This window comes from Scyliorhinus torazame, chromosome 1 (assembly GCF_047496885.1).
Source record: "Scyliorhinus torazame isolate Kashiwa2021f chromosome 1, sScyTor2.1, whole genome shotgun sequence".
NCBI classification, from domain to species: Eukaryota; Metazoa; Chordata; class Chondrichthyes; order Carcharhiniformes; family Scyliorhinidae; genus Scyliorhinus; species Scyliorhinus torazame.
This window is the reverse complement of record NC_092707.1, coordinates 378190702-378210178: the sequence shown is the minus strand read 5'-3', so window position 1 is coordinate 378210178 and position 19477 is coordinate 378190702.

The window sequence follows — 19477 nt, the reverse complement described above, 5'->3', positions numbered from 1 at the left end:
GGTCTTTCCGGAGTTTTTAATTTCCCACTCCAGAAAAAATCCAAAGTGTGGGAGAAGTGAGTGAGAATCTGGCTGCGGGGATTGTCTTTTGCCGCTGTCAGCGCGCCCCTGCCTGCAGGTTTCCTGACGGCATGGGGTAATTTCAATGGGAAATCCACGGTGGGACGGTAGCCTTTGGAATTTAGTTCCTTACAGAGCTGGGTTCTTTGAGGTGTAATCACGGCTGAACTGGATAGACTGTTGAGTGACAAGGGAGTTACGTGCTTTGAAGGGCAAACAGGAAAGTGGAGTTGAGGCCACATTCAGATCAGCCATGGCTTTATCAAATGGTGGAGCAGGCTCGAGCTGAATGGCTTACTCCCACTCCTAATTTGTATGTTTGTATGTATGTATGGTTATGAAATGTGTAAAAGCAATTCAGAGTGATTCATTTGCCAATTCTCCATTGAATCACCTACAATACAGAATTGGCTGTAAACACATGGCTGTGTTTACAACATATTTCTACTGAGCAAAATGTTTAATTACTTGTGGCAAATAATTATCCTCAAGAGAACCCTGTTCGAATCAGCAATGACAAAATTAATCTGAGGCCACATCGAGTACAAATCCGAGATGCAGCCAGACATAATAAAAAGGTTGAAGAAACTTGTAAATCCTGTGGTTTAATATAACTCCTAGTCATGTAGTCATATAACCAGGGGTTCCTCCACTTGTACATTGGCAAAAGGGGAGTAATCTTGTTTGACTCTTATCAAAATTTGCATGATTAGCCTTAGATTTCAGAACCCTCCCAGCTTCCTGTTTTTGCTGAAACTAGCAGGGCAAAGATATTTTGCAGGGCAAAAATATCACATTTCTCCATTACAAGGAATTTTTATTTTTACATCAGGGACATTAATTAAAAATGAAATCTTTGTCCACATCATAGAATCATAGAATTTACAGTGCAGAAGGAGGCCATTCGGCCCATTAAGTCTGTACCGGCTCTTGGAAAGAGCACCCTACCCAAGGTCAACACCGCCACCCTATCCCCATAACCCAGTAACCCCACCCAACACTAAGGGCAATTTTGGACACTAAGGGCAATTTATCATGGCCAATCCACCTAACCTGCACATCTTTGGACTGTGGGAGGAAACCGGAGCACCCGGAGGAAACCCACGCACACACGGGGAGGATGTGCAGACTCCGCACAGACAGTGACCCAAGCCGGAATCGAACCTGGGACCCTGGAGCTGTGAAGCAATTGTGCTAACCACCATGCTACCGTGCTGCCCTTTTATATATATATATGTCTCTTCTCATGCCTTTCTTCACAGGTTTCAGCTCATTCAAAGCTCTCTTGTCTGTCTCCTGTCCTAAAGTAAGTCACAGTCACCTATCATCCACCATGTCCTCCCCAACTTCCATACTGGTCCTCCTTGTCTCCTAATATATCACATGGTGTGCTTAATTTCAAATCCTTCACCCTTCATCAATTGCTGCTGGTGTTATACAACAATCTATTACAAATCTATAATTTCAAAGCCTTTCACCATTGCAGTCCTACACATCAGTGCTTCTTTCCTCAAACCTTCTGCCTTGGATAGCTTTAAACTAATTTTTCAATTATTCCTACCTTGGGATCTCTACTCTGCTTTCTTGCTTTGAGAGGTATCTTGAGACAATTACTCTGTTTAATGAGAGGTGCAGGAGAGCATGCCAAGAGCAGCACGGTGCATAGCTAAACATTAAGTGCTAACCTGGTGGTGCAACGTTATAAGTCTATACGCATGCTAAACAATGGAAGCAGCACGTTAAAGACAGCACAAAGTGATTCCACAACCAATGGATCAGATAAAAGCGGAGCATTCCTTCCACATCCAGCTGCCAATAGTGATTGACAATTAAATAACTAACCAGAAGGGTAAGCTTCACTAACATCCCTATGCTTAATGATAGCGAACCCAGCACATCAGTACCAAAAGACAAGCATTTACAATCTATGTTCATCCACAGGTATTGAGTGGATGACCTATCACAGCCTCTTCCTGAGGTCTCCAGCATCATAGACGCCAGTCTCCAGCTACTTTGAATCACTCCACATATCAAGAAACAGCTGAAGGCAGTAGATACAGCAAAAAGGCTGTGGGCCAGGACAACATTCTGGTTGTATTTCTGAAAACCTACATTCCAGAACTAATGGCGCCCCTAGCTAGCCAAGCGGCTCTAATACAGCTCCAACTTTGGCATCTACGCAGAGTTGTACCTGTGGGAAATTGTACAGGAACGTCCTTTTCACAAAATGTGTGACAAATCCAATCTGTCCAATTATCAGTCTACCCTCAGTCATCAGAAAAGTGAAGTTGACAGTGCTATCAAGCAGCACATATTCAACAAGAATCTGCCCACTGAACCTCGGTTTGGATTCTGGCAAGGCCACAGCTCTGGACCCCATTCCAACTTTGGTCCAAGCCTGGTCAAAAGAGCTGAATTGAAGAGGTGAGGGGCGGGATTCTCCGACACACCCCCCCCCCCCCCGGCCGGGTCAGAGAATCGCCGGGGGCTGGCGTGAATCCCGCCCCCGCTGGCCGCCGAATTCTCTGGCACCGGATATTCGGCGGGGACGGGAATCGCGCCGCGCCGGTCAGCGGCACCCCCACGGCGATTCTCCAGCCCGCGATGGGCCAAAGTCCCGCTGCTGCCATGCCAGTCCCGCCGGTGTGGATCAAACCACCTACCTTCCTGGCGGGACTGGCTCCGGGGTCCTGTGGGGGGGCGCGGGGCGATCTGGCCCCAGGGGGTGCCCCCACGGTGGCCTGGCCCGCGATCGGGGCCCACCGATCCACGGGCGGGCCTGTGCCGTGGGGGCACTCTTTTCCCTCCGCCTCGGCCATAGCGTTCACCATGGCCGACGCGGAAGAGACCCCCACATGCGTGGACTTCCGCCAGCGGGCGAAGTCCTTTCGGCCCTGGCTGGCGTGGCGCCAAAGGCCTTCCACGCCAGCCGGTGGAGCGGAAACCACTCCTGCGCGGGCCTAGCCCCTCACGGTGAGGGCTTGGCCCCTAAAGGTGCTGAGAAATCCGCACCTTTGGGGCGGCCCGACGCTGGAGTGGTTCCCGCCACTCCATTCCGCCGGGACCCCCCACCCCGCCGGGTAGGGGAGAATCCCGGCCGAGGTGAGAGTGTTTGCCCTTGACACAGAGACAGCATTTGACTGTGTGGGGCATCAAAGAGCTTTAGCAAAGGTGAGGTCGATGGTAATCAGTGGGAAAATTCTCCACTGGTTGGAGTCATACACAAAGAAAAAAGACTGTGGCTGTTGGAGGATTAACCCTTTCTACCCTGGTCATCGCTGTTGGATTCCTCTGGGTAGGGTCCTAGGTCCGACCATCTCCAACTGCTTCAGCAGTGACACTCCTTCCATCATAAGGTCAGAACCCTGGATGTTTGCTGATGATTTCACAATATTCAGGCCATTCATTATTTCTAAGATAGTAAGCAGTCCATACCTGCAAGACCTGGACAACATATCCTTTTTTTTTTAAATGCCGTTTATTACAAACATATATCAAAACAGGTTACAGCGAATAATCACCCTGGGAAACATACTTCCCAACGATCAACTATACAGTCTGTACAGGTTTTTCCTGTTTTTCACCCCCTCCCCTCCTCCCCCGCGACGAACAGCCCCTCAAACACGGTCACAAATATCCCCCACAGTTTCTCAAACCCCTCTGAAGAGCCCCTAACTCATACTTTATCTTCTCTAATCGAAGGAAGTCGTACAGGTCACCCAACCATGCTGCTACCCCCGGTGGCGATGCCGACCGCCACTCCAGCAAAACTCAATGCCGTGCAATCAGAAAGGCGAAGGCCAAGACATCGGCCTTCCTCCTCTCTGCTCCGGCTTCTCTGAAACCCCACTGGCCAACATTTCCAAATACTCCTGCCAGCTGAAGCAGTGATTTACTTGTACATCTTTCAATTTAGTAGCTGGATTAGTTGCTCATAGTAGGGTCTCCCCTACATTTAGAGACCAAATGCAGATTGGTTGACTGCTTTGCTGAGTACCTCCATTCAGTCCGCAAGCAGGAATCTAACTATCTCTTCCCAATATCTAACAGCATTACCATCACTGTATCCCCTACTATCAACATTCTGGGGCCATCGGCACCAATTGGGTTGGAGGAGCTGAGCTAGGGTTTGGGGAGCATACAGGCGGGGAAGGCCCCGGGGCCGGACGTGTTCCCGGTGGAGTTCTACAGGAAGTACGTAGACCTGTTGGCCCCGCCATTAGTGAGGACCTTTAATGAGGCAAGAGAGAAGGGGACCCTACCTCCGACAATGCCGGAAGCGACAATTTTGTTGATCCTAAAGCGGGACAAGGACCCACTGCGATGCGGATCGTACAGGCCGATCTCGCTCCTCAATGTGGATGCAAAGTTGCTGGCAAAAGTGCTGGCCACAAGGATCGAGGACTGTGTCCCGGGGGTGATTCATGAGGACCAGACAGGATTTGTAAAGGGTAGGCAGCTAAACAACAATGTGCGGCGGCTCTTAAACGTGATAATGATGCCATCGGTGGAGGGAGAAGCGGAGATAGTGGCAGCTGTGGACGCGGAGAAGGCCTTTGACCGAGTAGAGTGAGAATACCTCTGGGAGGTGCTGCGCAGGTTTAGGTTCGGGGTAGGATTTATCAGTTGGGTTAAGCTCCTTTACAGAGCCCCGGTGGCGAGTGTAGTGACGAACCGGCGGAGGTCGGAGTACTTCCGGCTGTACCGAGGGACGAGGCAGGGGTGCCCCCCTGTCCCCCCTGTTGTTCGCATTGGCGATCGAACCATTGGCCATGTCATTGAGGGAGTCTAACAAATGGAGGGGGGTGGTCCGTGGGGGAGAAGAGCATCGGGTGTCGCTATATGCGGATGGCCTGTTGCTGTACGTGGCGGATCCAATGGAGGGGATGGTGGAGGTAATGCATACACTAAGGGAGTTTGGGGAGTTTTCGGGCTATAAGCTCAATGTAGGGAAGAGTGAGCTCTTTGTATTACAGGCGGGGGACCAAGAAAGAGGGATAGGGGACCTACCGCTGAGGAGGGCGGAGGGGAGCTTTCGGTATCTGGGGATCCAGATAGCCAGGAGCTGGGGGGCCCTACATAAACTGAATCTGACGAGGTTGGTGGAGCAAATGGAGGAGGATTTTAAAAGATGGGACATGCTACCGCTCTCGCTGGCGGGTAGAGTGCAATCGGTCAAAATGGTGGTCCTTCCGAGGTTTTTGTTTGTGTTTCAGTGCCTTCCCATCGTGATCACTAAGGCCTTTTTTAAGAGAGTAGGCAGGAGTATTATGGGGTTTGTGTGGGCGAATAAGGCCCCGAGGGTAAGGAGAGGGTTCCTGGAATGCAGTAGGGACCGAGGAGGGTTGGCGCTGCCAAACCTGGGGAGCTACTACTGGGCAGCAAATGTGTCGATGATCCGCAAGTGTGTTATGGAGGGAGAGGGGGCGGCATGGAAGAGGATGGAGATGGCGTCCTGCAAAGGAACGAGTCTGGGGGCGTTGGTGACGGCACCGCTGCCGCTCTCGCCAACAAAGTATACCATGAGCACGGTGGTGGCGGCAACGCTAAGGATCTGGGGCCAGTGGAGACGGCACAGGGGTGCAATGGGAGCATCAGTGTGGTCCCCGATCAGGGGTAACCATCGGCTTATCCTGGGGAAGATGGACGGGGATTTCCAGAGCTGGCATCGGGCGGGGATCAGAAGAATGGGGGACCTGTTCATTGATGGAACGTTTGCGAGCCTAGGGGCACTGGAGGAGAGGTTTGAGTTACCCCCAGGAAATGCCTTTAGATATATGCAGGTGAGGGCTTTTGTAAGGCGACAGGTGAGGGAATTCCCGTTGCTCCCGGCACAAGAAATTCAAGACAGGGTGATCTCGGGCGCATGGGTTGGGGAGGGTAAGGTGTCGGAAATACACCAGGAGATGAAAGAAGAAGGAGAAGCGCTGGTAGAAGAGTTGAAGGGTAAATGGGAGGAGGAGCTGGGGGAGGAGATCGAGGAAGGTCTGTGGGCGGATGCCCTAGGTAGGGTTAATTCCTCCTCCTCGTGTGCCAGGCTCAGCCTGATACAATTTAAGGTGGTTCACAGAGCTCACCTGACGGGGGCGAGGTTGAGAAGGTTCTTTGGGGTAGCGGACACATGTGGAAGGTACTCAGGGAGCCTGGCAAACCATGTCCATATGTTTTGGTCATGCCCGGCACTGGAGGGGTTCTGGAGAGGAGTGGCGCGAGCAATATCTCAGGTGGTGAAAGTCCAGGTCAAGCCAAGCTGGGGGCTAGCAATATTCGGAGTAGTGGACGAACCGGGAGTGCAGGAGGCGAAAGAGGCCGGTATCCTGGCCTTTGCGTCCCTAGTAGCCCGGCGAAGGATCTTGCTAATGTGGAAGGAGGCGAAACCCCCCCACCCTGGAGGCCTGGACAAACGATATGGCTGGGTTCATAAAGTTGGAGAGGATTAAGTTCGCCTTGAGAGGGTCTGCGCAGGGGTTCTACAGCCGGTGGCAACCGTTCCTAGACTATCTCGCGGAGCGTTAGAGGAAGGTCGGTCAGCAGCAGCAGCAACCTTGGGGGGGGGGGGTGTCTGGGGAGGGGGGAGGGGGAGCTGCCTGGGGGAGTGGATGAGCAAGAGATAACATGAAGAGTCGGGGCAACTGGCATGTACGGGAGAGAGCCAGTGTACAAAGCTATGTAAATATACTATTTTGCCATGTATATATCTTGCTCCGCGCGATTTCTCGTTTCTTTTTTTTTGTTACGGGGGGGGGAGGGGTTATTGTTTGTAAGGGAGAAAAATTGTGTTAAAAGCTTTAATATATATTTTTTTTAAAACATTCTGGGGCCATCAATAACCAGAAACTTAACTTGATTGGCCATATAAATATAGCGGCTACAAGAGACAGCAGAGGCTGGGAATTCTGTGGTGAGTAATTCATCTCAAAACCTCTCTAACAACTACAAGGAACAATTCATGAGGATGTAGAATATTCTTTACTCCCTTGTAAGTGAAGCTCCAACATCAGTCTAGAAGCTCACCACCATCCAGGCAAACAGCCCGCTTGATTGGCACCCTGTCCATTATCTTGAACATTCAAACTCTCCATCATTGTTGCACAGTGGTAACTGTGTACAATCTACAATATACATAGCAGAATCCTGCCAAGCATCCTTCAACTGCATCTCTCAAACCCCTGACTTCTACCTCTCTCTGAAGGACAGAGGGACATCACCAGGTGCAAGTTCTCCAGGGATTGGATTGGATTGGGTGGACAGTGAGAGCCTTTTTCCTTGATGGTAATGTCTCGCACGAGGGGACATAGCTTTAAATTGAGGGGAGATAGATATAAGACAGATGTCAGAGGTAGGTTCTTTACTCAGAGAGTAGTAAGGGTGTGGAATGCCCTGCCTGCAACAGTAGTGGACTCGCCAACACTAAGGGTATTCAAATGGTCATTGGATAGACATATGGACGATAAGGGAATAGTGTAGATGGGCTTTAGAGTGGTTTCACAGGTCGGTGCCACATCGAGGGCCGAAGGGCCTGTACTGCGCTGTTATGTTCTATGTTCTAGGTCACACACTATCCTGACTTGGAAATGTATTGTTGTTCCTTCACGATTGCTGGATCAAAATCCTGCGGTCTCCTTCCTAACAGCACTGTGGACTGTAGCAGTTCAAAAAGCAACTCACCACCACCTTCTCAAGGGCAATTAGGGATGGGCAATAAATTCTGGCCTTGCCTGTGATGCTCAGATGCCACAAATGAGTAACATCAATAGTAATTGTTGTTATAGAACAGTACTGGCCACAAATCCCCAGCTTCTTTGCTTCACACTATCAAGAGGACATTTAGACCTCACTTCTATTTCAAGGAAACTAAATTCAAATGGCAACAATCAATCAGTTTGTTTTATAACTCTCCTGTCCTCCTGGATAAGGATGTCAAGAAGGATTGAAGAAACAATTGATCTGCATTATCAGAATTGTTATTACTTAGGAGTGAGTGCAAATCTGAGCTTGAAACCTGAGTGGATTCAAATTTGGGTAGTCAAGGAAATCTGAGCTTTGGTAATTCCAACTCTGGATAAATGGCAATTTTCTTTCTTTTCACTAATGGCAAAATGGAATAGTGGAGTTCAGCCAAGTCTTTGTTTTGGTTTACTATTTCAACAACGGGGGGAATTATCATTTTACTAATTTTGGATTAAACTCAAATGGGGCCTGATTTTGGCAAAGAATCAATGGGGTGATATTCCTTGTGCAATTATTCTTTTTAACATTTGAGGTTTATTTTGTTGGAATTATTCCTTTTGAAAAGTTTTCTTTTTATAATATATATTGGTGGACACTATTACACTTTCATTAACTTAAGAACTTGAAGCTTTCACATCCACACAATGTGTCCTATTAATGCAGTCCATTAGAACAATTCATAATCTTCCTTTTGATCCTGTTATGCAGCTTATCCAAGGTCTTGTTTCCATGGCAACTGAAACTAAAGAAAAGAAGCAATGTTCTGATCAGGATGACAGTTCAATCAGTGTTTAAGGAGACTTCCTTCTGCTGTTGAGAAGAATAGCAACGGCCGCTGAAAGGCCCTGGAGATTTTAAAGGAGCTTCGTCCAAACTCTTTTATATCATCCAGATCCCAAGCATATTGTCTTCAAATAATGATCCTCCTGAGAAAGCCAGTTGGCTGATACTGTATCAAAGTTAGCGCAAAGAGTTTGACTACCATGATGTATTCTTGAAGCACAGTTAAGGTCTGTTTTAAGAATGCAATTTTTCACGAGTATGTTTTCAAGAAGATATTAATGCCCACAACCCTTCTTATTATAAAGATTACCCGTTGAGCATTGTCATATCATTTATATGATTTTGTCAGAGGTGTCTACAGCACAGAAACAGCCCATTCATCTCATCTGGTCTATGTCAGCATTTATCCTCTACACAAACCTCCACACACCCCTCTCCATCTAATCCTATCAACATAACTTTTTATTTTTGTATCCTCTTGTGGTCATCTAGCTTCCCTTTAAATACATCTGTGTTATGTGCTTCAACTTGCCCCCTGTATTAGCAGATTCCACATCTGGGGCACTCTTTGGGTAGAGATTCCTCCTGAATTTCCAAATGGATTTATTGGTAACAATCTTATCTTTATGGCCTCTAGCTTTTCAATATCCTATGATTGAAAATATTTTCTCTATGTCTACCCTATTGAGCCCATTCATCATTTTCAAGACCACTGTTGCTGGTCCCCTTGTTAGCATCCATCTTACTGAAATATTTAAATTTCTGTTTTTAGAACAAATCTGAAAAGAAATTCTGCTCTGGCATTAAAAGATTAAACAAAATAACATCCCTCGGTCCCATTGCACTCCCTGCCCCCACAGCACACACGTATTTCACTAAATATTACTTTCAGTTGTGAGCTTTTCACATCATTACTTTCCCACCGCTATATCTGTAATGATTCAGGACACAGACAGTGTGAGTTTTGAGTTAGGTGGATTAATTACCTTCAGGTAAGTTTAGTTAAGTTCTATTCAAATGTTTCTTCGCACACTGTGGGTGACTTGAGCAATCTGACCAGGGAAATTATTGGAGCTGCCTATCAATGAAAGTTGTTTACAGATTTGCAAACGCACAGCTCTTCTCCATCATGCAGTGTCTACTAAAGTAAACGTCTGTAAATTTGTAAGGATAAAGTTTGGAAGATACATTTCAAGAGTTTAAAAGCAAGTTTGTAATTTTGCCATTGAAACAAAAAATTCTGGAAATAGTCATCAGGTCTGGCTGCATCTGTGGAGGAGGAAAGAGAGTTAATGTTTCAGGTCGATGACTTTCATCAGAACTGTTAAGCCATTTGCCCCCGTCTAATTCCGGCTTCTTGAGTATCCCCTTTCTTTATAAACCATTCCACCATTGTTGGCCATGACTTCAGCTATCGAGGCCTTGAGCTTTGGAATACCCTCCCTAGAGCTCTCTGCCTCTTTACCCCACTTCTGCTCTTTAAAACATCCTTTAAAATCTACCTTGACTAGCTTTTCTCATGTGACTCAGTATCATACAGGTATTTTGATTAATAATACATGTTTTTAAGATTTCTAAATACCAATGACATAATGGGATATGGGGTAGCGAGGGAAAAAGGCATTAAAGTGGAAGATCCGCCATGATCGTATTGAATAGCAGAACAATTTCAATGGGCTGAATGGCCTACTCCTGTTCCTTAGTTTCTATTTTCCTTCATGTGATCTGCAATGTGCCTACATGGGCCACTTAACACCTCTATCATGCACAAAATAAATTTGGTAGCATACGGTTTTATGGCAGAATTTGACATAGAATTACACCTCCATGACCTATAATTCTTCCCAACAAACCGCTCGCAAGTGATTTAGCACATTGAAACTTGTAACAACAATAGCATTCTTTTGCACAGCTTTCAGTAACGGGATTTAGCAAAGGATATTCATTTTATGACTTTTTAACAGGAATTTATTTTCACAAGAGCAGATTATGGAGAATAGAGCATTGTGAACTGAGGTATGAAGGAGGCATTCATTTGAGCAATGGTTAAAGTGAAAGAACGGTTTGTCATCTTATTCATTACATTCCACATACGAGCAGATTCTTCCAAAGTAATGTATCTAGGGGGAGTCAGTTATACTTCCGTACAACCTATGGTCAAAGTTCAGAACCTAATTTATTTCCCTGTTGGCTTCGAACAAGTACAAGCTACAATTCAGGAATCTGCGGATTATCAGAAGTCAGATAAAGTCATTCTTAAAATAACATGGAAGAGGTGGTGTGACTAAATTTGGGAGGAAATCTCAAAAACTTCGACAAGCTTGCATCAAAACAAATGGCCATACTCAGAACAGTAGTTGGAAATTCATCATAAAGGAGCAGGTCTAACAAACCAAAGATCTCAGATATTGTAATGGCATTGCATGTTAGTTGTGTGTTGCTGGGCGAGAGTGCTTAGCAGTTGTCATTTAGCAACAGTTAGCCCCTCAATATTGAGTTGCATGATGTAGAGTACAGATCTGATGGTGAGGGATCTACAGGAATTCATATTGCTGACAGTTTTAGCTGTGGTGATACCAGGATTCTTGAAGCCTGAGTTTGTTGCATTTGGTTTACTTGAAGAATCATCAGCTTCCCTGGGTTTTACCAGCAATGTGAACGCTGATCCATGACCATCCATATCTGAACGCTTCTCTGCAGTAGAGTTGGACAGCGTGCTACAAATAAAATCAGGCCCAGCACTACTGCTGGCTAGGACAACATTCCTGAATTCCTCAAACATCTTGGCCCAAGTGGCCACTGCTGGTTCCCTCAATTACTCACAAGGTTATCTGCCAAGGAGGACTACCTAAACTCTGGCGCATGTCCAAAGTCATCGGCCTTCCAAAATCAGGCAAAGACCCAAACTTCCCATTAAGCTGTTGACCAAAAACTCTGCTCATCTGCCTACGGCGCTGAGGACCCGGGTTCGAATCCTGGCCCTGGGTCACTGTCCATGTGGAGTTTGCACATCCTCTCTGTGTCTGCGTGGGTTTCACCCCCACAACCCAAAGATGTGCCGGTTAAATGGATTGGCCTGACTAAATTACCCCTTAATTGGGTACTCTAATTTTTTTAAAAACTCTGCTAATTGTGTGCAAGGTCTTGGAGCCCTTCATTTTACAATAGATCGAGCCAGGGGCAGGGAAAACCTTGAAAGGTAAACAAGACAGCTTTCAGCAAGGGTGAAGTGCATGTGACCAGGTCCTTGCCTTAACCACTTTCAAAGAAAATGGCTTTGAAAATAACGTCAAAACAGGTGCTGTCTTTTCAATCTCACTGCAGCATATGACACGATCTCTCACACTGGTCTCCTTGTCAAAATCTCAAGAGTCCTCCCTCCGTGGGTTATTGATGCCATAAAATTATTACTTAAAGATAGAAAGGTCAAGGTGCACATTGGTGTTGAGACAAGCACCTGAAGGAAACAGTCCAATGGGCTTCCCTAGGGATCTGTTCAAGCTCCAACTCTTTTCAATCTTTATATCGATGATCTGCCTCCAACCCTGTCCCAGAGGTCCATCTATGATGATGGTATCTGCTGTGCCTCTCAGGCTCGGACTAGAGGCAACATAAACAACAGTGTTGCAAAGCTGGCCAACTACTGTAAGACATGACCCCTTCAGCCCAGCAGCAACAAAACAGTCCTAAGTACATCCACAATGTCAGTGCGAAGAGGCAACTCAACATCTCTTTGAATGACAAGAGGCGGAATCATGAACAATCTTGTTTATCTTGGTGTTACCCATGACTGACACTCAAAAAACATCTGAGCAAGACAGTACCAAAGATTAAAACGTGAAGCAACCTCCTCAGCAAACTTTCTGGCTCTTCACGGAGTGCAGACTCTCAAACATCGAGGACCTCAACTCTTGCCATTGTACATGCGACTGCAGAGTACTGTTCATCAGAATGGTACAACTCATCCCTTACCAGCCTTGTGGATACCCAGCTCAATGCATATCACCTTGGGTATCCTTCAATCAACTCCACTAAACTTGCTTCCAGTCCTCCCCCTCACATAAGGCAGAAGATTGCAGCAAGAAAGTTTACATCAATGCAAGTCTGCTGCTAAACAAGACCTTACCAATCCACCTGCTGCCTGCCTACCATGCCAGCCTGTATGGTTAAGACCACCATGCCGAGAAATAACAGCAGATGCCCTGTGGCAGCAGGAATGGAACCAAAACGCCACCATTAAAAAACACTTCCTCATCACAGGTCCCACAGCCCTGGCTTCAACCTGCCACACCAACATTGGGCACCCAACTGTTTCCACACTGGCCAAGGCCTCTGTGCAGCAAATTGGCGCAGGTGGGACCTTACAGGGAACCCGGATTGTACCTCTGGTGCACCCTAATCAATGATTCACATCACTGAATACTGCCCCTGACAAAATTCAGCAGAGGGCTCAGAGAGCTTCATTTAGCTCTTGAGGAAGCTACTGCCTGGTCTGGGAAATACTGCAATCGCTAAAAAACAAAAATGGCATTGCAGTTGTTTCAAAAATATCTTTTTTCTTACATGGCCTGTTCACAAAGGTGTGAGAGGGTGGACTTTATTATCTAATGCAGGGCAACAGTTAAACTCCAAATGAGAAGTAGAATTTGAGAAGATCTGAATCTTGTCATTAACACCAAGGCAAGTGAGTGAGAGTCAGAGAGCAGACGTGGGGAACATGACCTGAACATTTTTCTTCTCAATATCTATTTTACTCCCAAAGACTGGCAAAACCAAAGTTGAATTCCTCCTCCCAGTATATCCACCACAGTGCTTTGCTCAGCAAGTTTTAGAAAGAAAGACATTTTGCAGATTTGGTATGGAGTTCTTGATGAGACTAATTGTAGCTGAACTGTGAACGTATTAGAGTCGATGGGTCAAATGGCCGGTTCTTTTTTCATACTTTGTGGCTGGATTAACTGATCTTTGTTTCAATCATTCTCTTACAATGGATTACTTACATGGCAGAGTGTATTAATACATTATAGTATTTTTCCTCAAAGAGTGAGAATCCTTCCAAGCCATCGTACCTCATAAGTGTTAATGTAGCTAGGGAGATTGGGGGAGTTAAGGACAGGGGAGGGAGTGTGGTGCGGAGTGGGGTTGGCATCAATGGGGTCTTCAGGGACCTCTACGAGGAATTGTACCGATCCAGGCCCCCACGGGAGGAGGGAGGGATGGGCCGCTTCCTGGACCAATTGAGGTTTCCAAAGGTGGAAGAGGGACTGGTGGTGGGACTGGGGGCCCCGATTGGGCTGGAGGAGCTGATCAAAGGGATAGGAAGTATGCAGGCGGGGAAGGCACCGGGACCGGACGGTTTCCCGGTCGAGTTCTATAAAAAAATATATGGACCTGTTGGGCCCGCTGTTAGTTAGGACCTTTAATGAGGCAAGGGAGGGGGGCAGGTTACCCCCGACAATGTTCCGGGCACTGATCTCCTTGATCCTGAAGCGGGACAAGGATCCCCTGCAATGTGGGTCTTACAGACCGATTTCCTTGCTAAATGTAGATGCCAAGGTGCTGGCGAAGGTCTTAGCCACGAGGATTGAGGATTGTGTGCCGCAGATCATCCATGAAGACCAGACGGGATTTGTGAAGGGGAGACAGTTGAACACGAATGTGCGGAGGCTTTTGAACGTTATCATGATGCCGGCGAGGGAGGGGGAGGCGGAGATAGTGGTGGCGATGGACGTTGAGAAAGCCTTCGATAGGGTAGAGTGGGGGTACCTGTGGGAGGTGCTGAAGAGGTTCGGGTTTGGGGAGGGGTTTGTCAGGTGGGTTAGGCTGTTGTATGAGGTCCCGATGGCGGGTGTGGCCACAAATAGGTGGTGGTCCGAATACTTTCGGTTGCACCGAGGGACCATACAGGGGTGTCCCCTGTCCCTCCTGCTCTTCGCACTGTCGATTGAACCCCTGGCTATGGCACTGAGAGAGACGAGGAACTGGAGGGGGTTGGTGCGGGGTGGGGAGGAGCATAGGGTGTTGCTTTATGCGGACGACCTGCTGCTGTGTGTGGCGGACCCGGTGGGAGGAATGCCAGAGGTAATGAGGATCCTTAGGGAATTCGGGGACTTTTCGGGGTACAAGCTCAATATGGGGAAGAGCGAGCTGTTCGTAGTTCAGCTAGGGGACCAGGAGAGGGGGATTGGCGAGCTCCCACTAAAAAGGGCGGAGAGGAGCTTCAGATATTTGGGGGTCCAGGTGGCCAGGAGCTGGGGGGCCCTGCATAGTCTTAACTTTACAAGGCTGGTGGAGCAAATGGAGGAGGAGTTCAAGAGGTGGGACGCGTTTCCGCTGTCCCTGGCAGGTAGGGTGCAGTCAATCAAAATGACAGTGCTCCCAAGGTTTTTGTTCCTGTTCTTTGGGGGTGAGGACAGGTGTGTTAGGTGCTCAGGGAGCCCAGCAAATCACACCCATATGTTCTGGGCATGCCCAGTGCTGGAGGAATTTTGGAAGGGCGTAGCGAGGATGGTGTCGAGGATGGTAGGATCCAGAGTCAGACCGGGCTGGGGGCTCGCAATATTTGGGGTGGCAGAGGAGCCGGGAGTGCAGGAGGTGAAAGAGGCCGGAATTCTGGCCTTTGCGTCCCTGGTAGCCCAGCGAAGGATTCTTCTTCAGTGGAAGGATGCAAGGACCCCAAGCATGGAATACTGGATCAGCGATATGGCAGGGTTCATTAAATTGGAGAGGGTGAAATTCACCTTGAGAGGGCGGTACAAGGGTTCTTTAGGCGGTGGCAACCGTTCTTAGACTTTCTGGCAGAACGATAGACATTGGTCAATGGCAGCAGCAGCTCAGGGGAGGGGGGGGGGGGGGTTTACTTTATTTTTGTTTATGTTATTTACACTGGAGGGTCTGAGGGGGTGTATACACCTATTGTTTTAAGTTGGGGTGTTAATGTTAATTTATTATTTATGTACAGGGGCGGGGGGGGGGGGGGGGGGGGTTTGGGGGGTTGCTTTTTTTAGATTGTGTTTTGTACTTAACCCTGTTGGGTTTTTCCCCCTCATTTTGTTATTGATATTTTATGAAAACCTTTAATAAAAAAATTATTTTTTTTAAAATAAAAAATAAGTGTTAATGTACTGTTGGTTTCTATGCTTTTAACCCTTTGTAACATTAGAAAAAAGAAAACAATGTATTTTGGAGTTTCAGTAAAAATCATTATGGTGTCCAAAAAGTGATACTTAATTGATTTAACATGAGCTACAAAATATGTGCCAATTGGCTATTAGCAAAGTCGGGCATGACCTTTGGTTTTTTTTTGCCTTTTCTGCAAATTTCAAAACATTTGTAATTGGTAGTGTGCAGATGCTGTGATTGTGTTTAAAAGCATGAATTCTAGACATGTTTTACTTCATGAAACATGACAGCATCAGATTTCCCTGTCAGTGTGATTTAAGCTGTTAACAGGCTGTTGGCACCAGTTCAATCAGCATGTTTGCTGCTCTATCCTAGAGGCTAGTGCTGATGTAAAGTGGTCTCTTCCTTTTACTGCAGATTGCGGCATTGTCTTAATTTTCATTCTGTGCTGGTTAATAGCTTTTGAAGGTCACAAAGCAAATACATGCTGTGTCACTCATTGTCCATTATTGAAGTAGATGTCTTGCTCATTCTTTTGAACACTTAATTTAGGAGGTAAATGATTTTCTACAGTTTCTCCCTGAACCCCAAATTCCTTGCATCCCAGATTAGTGCTACATTTCTAGTTAGGGAAAACACAATCCAGAGGCAAGTTGGTCACTCAGACCATCAGATTGTCCACCTCCCAAACAGGGGCAGCACGGTAGCATTGTGGATAGCACAATTGCTTCACAGCTCAAGGGTCCCAGGTTCGATTCCCGGCTTGGGTCACTGTCTGTGCGGAGTCTGCACATTCTCCCCGTGTGTGCGTGGGTTTCCTCCAGGTGCTCCGTTTCCTCCCACAGTCCAAAGATGTGCAGGGTAGGTGGATTGGCCATGCTAAATTGCCCTTAGTGTCCAAAATTGCCCTTAGTGTTGGGTGGGGCTACTGTGTTATGGGGATAGGATGGAGGTGTGGACCTTGGTAGGGTGCTCTTTCCAAGAGCCGGTGCAGACTTGATGGGCTGAATGGCCTCCTTCTGCACTGTAATTTCTATGAGATTCTATGAGATCTATGAGATGGCCATGAGGATGAGCCCCAAGTTTGCCCATCATCTCCACTTCACTGGCAAAGTGTCACCACCCTTTAACAAGATCAAGACTAAGATAATATCTATTATAAATGATGAGGGGTTGGATGGAGCAGCACTACGACTAAGCAACACTGAATTGAAAAATGTAGACAAATTGTAAAAGCACCAGCCAAGAGCCTGGAAAAAAAATACAAATTCACAATAGGCCACAAGACTAAGAATCTATAATGTTAGCATACTAAACAGATTGCTGTGTGGTGTGGAAAACTACATATGAGAAGCAGAACCCAGATTCAAATAATTTCATGTGTTGCTTCTGCACCTCTCCGCTCTCACCCCCTCCTTCCTGGTACTTAAATCTAGGTCGAAAGCAAGGCAGTTCTGTCCCGTGCAAATGTCTTTCTTTTTGAAACAAGTTTGTCGTCACTATTGGGCGACGTTGTTGCTGCCTGCCCAACTCGTGTCTGCGCACAAACTCGTCCGCCTCGGCCAGCGCGGTGAAGTAAAATTCCTTCCCTTGAAGGTTACCCACAGATTGGCCAGGTACAGCATCCCAAATCACACCCCACTCGTGTAGAAGGCCGCCTTGGATGTATTAAATTCAGTCCAGCACTTTGCCAGGGCTGCCCCAATGTCTTGGTAAACTCGGATTGAATGGCCTCCCCACTGGCTGGACCGAATGCACCTTGCCCAGTTCAGGATCGTCTCCCGAGCCTGGTACTGGTGCAGCTTAGCTATTATGGCTCTTGGCTGCTCCCCGGCTTTAAGTTTTGGCCAGAGTGACCTGTGGGCGCTGTCTATCTTCCCTTCTCACCAGGTTACCCAGCATTTGGGCCACATATTCTGTGGGGTTTCTGCCCTTGATGCCCTCTGGTGGCCCACGATAGAGATTCTGGCGGTGCAACCGGTTCTCCTGGTCCTTGACCTTCCCCTTCAGTGTACCTTGCGTCACCAACCTTGCCATTTCTGTTTCCAGGGAGGCTATTCGGTCACTCTGGTTGGTCACCGCTTTTTCTTGGTCCCTGATTGTTGCCTCCTGTGCTTCCAGTTTGCTGGGCTATTTTCGTGTTAAGAATGCCGTTTTCCTGAGTTCCCGGAGGAGAGCCACCTTCTCTGCGTCCGCTCAGCACATGCCCCCCTCACAGGAAGTCCAGCTCTGCTGTTTCAAACATTAAAGCAATGCAATGTTTGGGGCTTTACTGTTCTTTGACACTGGGGGGGCGATTCTCCGAGTCCCGTGCCGGACTGGAGAATCGCCGCAACTGCGCCACGAAGCCCCGATTCTCGGAGGTGCGGAGAATCGGCGCCATTTGCGCCGGCGCGTTTAGCAAAGCGCCGGCTGCTGGAATCGGCAGGGGCCGCCGATTCTCCGGCTCGAGTAGCCACGCGGATACGACAGAGTCCCGCCGGCGCCGTTCACCCCTGGTCGCTGCCGGCAGGAACTCTGGGCGGATGGTCGGGGTGCGGCCTGTGGGGGGGGGCTCCTTCACCGGGGGGGGCCCTCCAATGGGGGCTGGCTTGCGATCGGGGCCCACCAATCGGTGGGCCGGCCTCCCCCCCCCCCCCCCACCGGGCCTACTTTCCTGCGCGGTCGGCCCCTGATCACCGACGCCATGTTGAGTCGGGGCTGGCGCGCTAAAGAAGTCCCCCGCGCATGCGCAGGTAGGCGCGGCGCCCATTTGGCGCCGGGAAAGGAGGCTGGAGCGGCGTGAACCACTCCAGTGCCATGCTGGCCCCCTGTGGGGGACAGAATAGGTCGTACCCGGGCCCAGTTCACGCCATCATGAAACGTGACAGCGTTCACGATGGCGCGAACACTTGGGCTCCATTTGGGAGAATCGCCCCCTGGGTTCTCCCCGATTCCCTTCTCCATTGTAGTGAGCGAGCCGACTTCTCCCAGAATCCTCCTCAGTCACTTCTCACTGCTGCCCGCTGTCGGATGGTCTCTTCATATGTGTTGCTCGAGAAAGATCCTTGGGATCCATTGGCAGCACAGAGTCCCCAAAACACAAGTACTGCAGATTTTTAACATACAAAGTGTGGCAATGCTCGAACAGCGATTACTACAATAGGTGGGCCACATTGTCAGCATTGATCAATTCAAGTGAAACAATTTTGTAGCCAGAACTAAAATACAAGGACTCATATATATGATCCTTATTTGTAAAACTGTCATCATGTGTATAACAGATTTTTGAAAATCTCCAGTGTATAAATGCATCATGATCCTTAATATGAATGCATTTTATTGGTCTGAAAATTGCCGTACTAATCCCATTGAACTTTGCATTTCAGTTCACTTGATGTGAACACACACATGACAACAGTGTTGTGCAATGTCAAATGGGTCATTGAGCGACAACGTGCTAACACATTAACAGTGGGAGGGCTGGCACATAAACATTCGGAATACTGGAACTTGCAGCTGTTACCCGTGCTGTGTGCAAATCAGCTTCAGTATTAAACAATGCTGGTGATTATCAGAGTGCACTGAACCTATTAACCCATTACCATCAGTAGAAAACATTTTTTCCCTTTCAGCTGAAGCCTTTACTGTGGTTGGGTGAAGGGTTAAACAAAGCTGGTGATTATGAGAGTGCAATGACCTGAATTTGTCTGTTTTCAGAATTCAGTAAATATGATGTCTGAATCAGTTATTGTTGTACAGGGCTAAGGGCAACAAAACCCTAAAATATTATGTTAACAAC